This window comes from Capsicum annuum, chromosome 3 (genome assembly GCF_002878395.1).
Source record: "Capsicum annuum cultivar UCD-10X-F1 chromosome 3, UCD10Xv1.1, whole genome shotgun sequence".
NCBI lineage: Eukaryota > Viridiplantae > Streptophyta > Magnoliopsida > Solanales > Solanaceae > Capsicum > Capsicum annuum.
The window spans coordinates 231,380,352-231,386,768 of record NC_061113.1 but is presented as its reverse complement, the minus strand read 5'-3'; positions in this window follow the sequence as shown (position 1 = coordinate 231,386,768).

Here is a 6,417-nt window from a genome sequence, read left to right as displayed (position 1 = left end):
TGTAATGTAATTTTTATTTTTCTTTTCTTTTGGGAGACATGTTTTACCTACAGACAAAGAAAAATAAAAATTACATTATAATTGATGTATGTATAGATTTTAAAAAATACATTACAAACACCATGAATACCGACACACCAACAACCACCACCACAAACACCACCAACCAATGCCAACAAACAAACAAACACCACGAATACCGATACCACCGACAACCACCACAAACACCACCAACAAATGCCACCACCAGAGCCACCACGACGACCACAAACACCACCACCAACACCAACACCACAAACACCATGCAACAATACCATGACATGACAGTCAACGGAACACTGCGAAGGAAACTAGGGATTTCTCGAATTCTTCCTATGATTTTACCATCAAAACTCAAAATTGTAAACCCATTCTCGAAGATAATACAACTAAAAGTTTTATTTTTCATCATTAACTTAAAAGCCCTTATTTTTTAGAAAAAAATAACAAATATAGAGCTCTTCTCGAACTCTGTTGCCTACGAAGACAAAGAAAATGATTGATACAAGCAAGAATGAAGTCAAAAATAACACCTATGTGGTAAAAAATGAGAAGAAAAATAATCTTTTGTGGAGGGTTGAGAAAATTTGTTGAGTTGTTATTGTCTGTACTGTATTGTTGAGTGAGTGGGAATGAGAGATAAAGAGCGAGACCTCGAGATTTGAAATGATGAAACGTTTTGCATGGGTTGATTAGTATTTTGGAAAAGAATGACAAGTAGTTTTGAAAATGTTAATTTGTTCTGAATTGATCTTAATTATTTTTAAAATCATAAAGTATATGTGTAATTTTTAACCCTCTCATCATGCAATTGCCAAAAGGGTAATTCAATTAAAATTGTATAAAAACAATTGAAGTTGTAGTTGACCGAGTACTCTAGGAGGTGACCCTATGAAAATTCACCCCTGGTCCTAGATTAATCAATTTAGGTACTATTAGTCTAACATATGAACTCAATTAAAATTATAAAAAACAAATGTTCAACACGTTGCATCATATTTCTCATCTGTTATAAATTATCAATCAGATTAGGTAACAACAGATTACGAATCTAATGTAAATTAGTATCAAACAGATTAAGTCATATGTTGTGACAGATTACCCATCTGTTGTAAATTATCAAATGGATTGTCATATGTCACAACAGATTACCTATATGTTGTAAATTATCAAATAGGCGCTGCCATCTATTGTGGCTGACCCTATGAGAACTCACCCCTAGTCCTAGATTAATTGATAGTTTACCCTATGAGAACTCACCCCTAGTCCTAGATTATTCAATAAGCTATTAGTACCCTAGTCCTAGATTAATCAATTAAGGTATTAGTCTAACATATGAGGTAGTAAGAATCGATTCGACTTAGAGTGATCGATCGATGACTCTGTCCGAAGGAACGCAGTACCGTCTCATTATGCAATTGCCAAAAGACTCAATTGAAGTTGTAGTTGAACCTATGAGAACTCACCCCTAGTCCTAGACCATTCAATTAAGGTATTAGTACCTTATTCCTATATTAATCAATTAAGGTATTAGTCTAACATATGAGGTAGTAAGAATTGGTTCAGCTCAGAGTGATCGATCGTCGACTCTGATCGGGAAAAACGAAGTACCATCTCATCATGTAATTGCCAAAAGACTAAATTGAAGTTGTAGTTGACCCTATGAGAACTCACATTCAATTAAGGTATTAGTCTAACATAAGAACTCAATTGAATTATATATAAGCAAATGTTCAACCTGTTGCAACAGATGTCTTTTCTGTTAGATCAAATCAAATAGATTATGTAATCTATTGCAATATATTACCCATCTGTTGTAAACCATCAAACAAATTAAGTCATTTGTTGCGACAGATCATGAATCTGTTGTAAACTATCAAAATATTAAGTCATCTGTTGCGAAGATTACCCATCTATTGTAAATTATCAAATAGGCGCTGTCATCTATTGTAGTTGACATTATGAGAACTTACCTCTAGTCCTAGATTAATCACTTAAGATATTAGTAGAACAAATAAGGTAGTAAGAATTGGTTCGGCTCAGAGTGATCGATCGACGATTCTTGTCGGGAGGAACTCAGTTCCGTCTCATCATGCAATTGCCAAAACACTAAATTGAAGTTGTAGTTGACCCTATGAAAACCACATTCAATTAAGATATTAGTCTAACATATGAACTTAATTGAATTATATATAAACAAATGTTCAACCTTTTGCACTAGATATCTTTTCTGTTGGATCAAATCAAACAGATTATATAATCTGTTGTAATATATTACCCATCTGTTGTAAACTATTAAACAGATTAAGTCATTTGTTGTGACAGATCATGAATCTGTTTTAAACTATCAAACAGATTAAGTCATCTATTGCGACAAATTACCCATCTGTTGTAAATTATCAAATAGGCGTTGTAATCTATTATATTTTACATTATGAGAACTCACCCCTAGTCCTAGATTAATCAATTAAGGTATTAGTTGAACATATAAGGTAGTAAGAATCGGTTCGACTCAGAGTGATCGATCGACGACTCTTGTCGGGAGGAACTCAGTTCCGTCTCATCATGTAATTGCCAAAAGACTAAATTGAAGTTGTAGTTGACCCTATAAGAACTCACATTCAATTAAGGTATTAGTCTAACATATGAACTCAATTGAATTATATATAAACAAATGTTCAACCTATTGCAACAGATGTCTTTTCTGTTGGATCAAATCAAACAAATTTGTAATCTGTTGCAATATATTATCCATCTGTTGTAAATTATCAAACAGATTAAGTCATTTGTTACAATCGATCATGAATCTATTGTAAACTATTAAACAGATTAAGTCATCTATTGTGACATATTACCCATCTGTTGTAAGTTATCAAATAGACGCTGTAATCCATTATAGTTGACATTATGAAAACTCACCCCTAGTCCTAGATTAATCAATTAAGGTATTAGTTGAATATATGAGGTAATAAAAATCGGTTCGGCTTAGAGTGATCGAGCGACGACTCTTGTCAGGAGGAACACAGTCCCGTCTCATCATGCATTTGCCAAAAGACTCAATTGAAGTTGTAGTTGACCCAATGAAAACTCACCCCTAGTCCCAAATTATTCAATTAAGGTATTAGTCAAACATATGAGGTAGTAAGAATCGGTTCATCTCAGAGTGATCGATCGATAACTCTTGTCGGGAGGAATGCAATACCGTCTCATCATACAATTGCCAAAAGAATCAATTGAAGTTGTAGTTGACCCTTTGAGCTCATTCATCCATCCCTAATTCCACCTAGATCAATGTAGGTACTATTATTAATCTTAACATTAAGTTAATGAGAACACATTTTAACTCAGAGTGATCGATCGATGACTCAGGTCGGGATGAACGCAATACTAACACCATGCAAATGCAACAACTCAATTGAATTTATAGTTGACCCTGTGAACTCATTTATTCATCCCTCATTCCACCTAGATCGATGTAGGTACTATTATTAATAATAACATTAAGTTAATGAGGAGCTCATTCTTTCATCCCTAGTTCCTCCTGAATCAATTGCAATGAAATTTGTTGCAACAAACAACTGAGCTGTTGGAGAATTTCAAACAGATAACAATATCTTTTGCAATAGATGACATTTCTTATTTAATTATCAAATAGACATTTGCATTTATTATGACGGATGACTGAGCTGTTGGAATTTTTCAAATAGATATTGATATCTGTTGTAAAGATGATGTTTCAAATTTAGTTATCAAATGACATTTCCATCTGTTGTCACAGATGACTGATCTGTTGGGATTTCTCAAACATATATTTAAATTTGTTGCAACAGACGACGTATCTGTTTGAAATTTTTTTTTTCTTTTAATTTTAAAGCAAGCTACTGTCCGAGTAGATAAAGTAGTAGTACTACTAAAGGCGGTAAAAAATATTTCTTGAATAACTCAAAAATCTCATTGAGTAGTCTTGTCCTGTCTTTTCAATGTCACCTGTTTTCTGCCTCGTGCCCCTCAAATTATTAATGAATATTAATTAATGAATATTGAAACCCCTAATACTTCTTCTGTTTCATATTGACTTGACTCTCCCATTAAGAAAATATTAATTAGGGTTTATATTACTATACCAAATTAGCCTTAATAATTATACTTTGAAAATATAAATTTGAATAAATACACTTTGTTTAGTCATTTAATATTAAGGGTAGTACATCTAGAAATTAGAATTATCTCATCTCTCCTCTCCTTCAGTCCTAAATCTCTCATCTTTTTTCTTTCTATCCTCTTTAGGATTATCACAACCATTTTTCTCTCCTCTTTCTCATAAATTTTCGTTCGAATCTAAAACGACCGTTATCCATATCTTAGATTCCTCGACTAAAATTGTTGTTTTGACCCCCTTTTGACATTAAGGTATGATATGATTCACTATTGCTCTTTCATTCTCGTCTTCTTCTTGAAAATTATTTACTTTTTTTTATTTAATTACCATTTTTCCATATCATATTTATTTAAAAAATTTGAAGGAACTTTTAATTGTTGAATAAACGAACCAAGAATTTTTATTATAAGATGCAAAAAAAAGTCATCTGTTGGGAGAATTTTAAAAGTCTTGTTGGCAGTATCATTTTTTTTATGTATTTTATTTGTTTCTTTGTTGTTGATGCTGTTATTGATGTTGTTGGTGGGTTTGGCGTTGTTGAAACTTGTGGTGTGGTGTTGTTGATAGTGGCAGATCCAAGTTTTTTAGACGGTGGGTGCTTCTTAGCTTAAAAATAGTGGAGTCCGAACAATCAACACAAGGAGTAAGGGAGAAAAAAATAAAAGAAAGTTTAAAGTGAATAAGAAGAGAAGAGTTGGTTACCAAAATTAAAAAAATATGTGCTGAGTGGGACTTGAACTCAAGACCAAAAGAAATAAATAGCCTTAAGCACCCATAAACAACAGTTAGACTAACCAAACAACTCTTACTATGGGTGCTCATTGATTAGATTATATATATTTTTTTCTTTATTTCCATATACATATATAAAGTTCGATACGAGTTCAGTCTGTGCTTGCGCACCCGGAGGACTTCATATGGGTCTATCCCTTGTTGTTGATGGTGTTGGAACATAAGATGTATGCTTCTTTGTTGTTGATGATGTTGTTGGAACAAATATTGTTGTTTTCTTTGTTGTTGATGTTTTCTATTTGTTGTCTGTAGTTTATGTTGTTGTTGATGTTGCAACAGACAGAGCAACTGATGGAACAAATCAAACCACCAACAAGGCTGCTATGTATTCCAGCAGACTCCATATCTGTTGCATCAGACTCCACATCTGATGCAACAGACTCCACATCTGACGCAACATTCTCTATATTTGTTGCAATAGAAGGATAATTTTCTTTCTGTGACATAAATTTTTTCTTCTTCTTTGTAGATATAAAAGGAACTGAAAGTTGATCAACTTTTGCCTGACCATCACAAGAGGCTGCAGTAAAGATAGGCTCGGAGGAGTAAACTGCATGCAGATGGAACCACTTCATATATGGAAGATATGTATTACTGATAATGTCATCGTGGAAACACATATAGAGTATACTGATTTTGTGAATGTCGTTTTTACCGATTAGTCATAGATCATTCAAACAAGATATTTGTAATTTTACAGTTGAGTTTGGTAGGTCCAAACTGATAAGGCTGAAGGACCATGAATATGTTTCTAATACCTTGTTAAGATTTAATGTCGGATGTTGCTCATTTTTACCGACGGTGTAGACTTTTGAATGACGGATATGTTTTCCTCTATATGGTAGAAGAATGATCAATCTTGCCCCTCTTTGTTTTTCTTGTGCATGCAAATGTGAAGAGTGCAAGGCAAAACAAGATGGTGTGATTAATACTGTTAATCCATTAACTGCTGATGTAAAGAAATTGATATCTAACAGTAGTGTCATTCGATCCAAGAGGATTTCAGTTTTATTCACTCCATTAGAGTTTAAGGCAAAGTAGAGAAAGAAAGCAATTTCCAAGGCATTATCAAGTATCCAAAAAAAGAAAAATTTCAGATCTGACAAAGTTGAGAAGATAAGCAGGGGAGGGGAATAGGAAGGAAAAACTGAATGCTAGATTTAGTTCGTCTTGTTTCATTATGTAGAGATACTCCATCTAATTTTGAGTGTTTTTTCTTTTCAGGATGGTGAGGAAGGCAGAATCTCCCCATCATTAGCTAATACCAAAAATAAGACATCTGATGTTATTGAACCACCAGAATGCTTAGTCAATAGATTAAACGATCTCAATCACTTGGTTTTTATGCTGATTAGTCTTCTCCGTAGAAGATAAGATATCAACAGAACTGCTTGACACAACGAAAGCTGATATCGATAGATTACTGA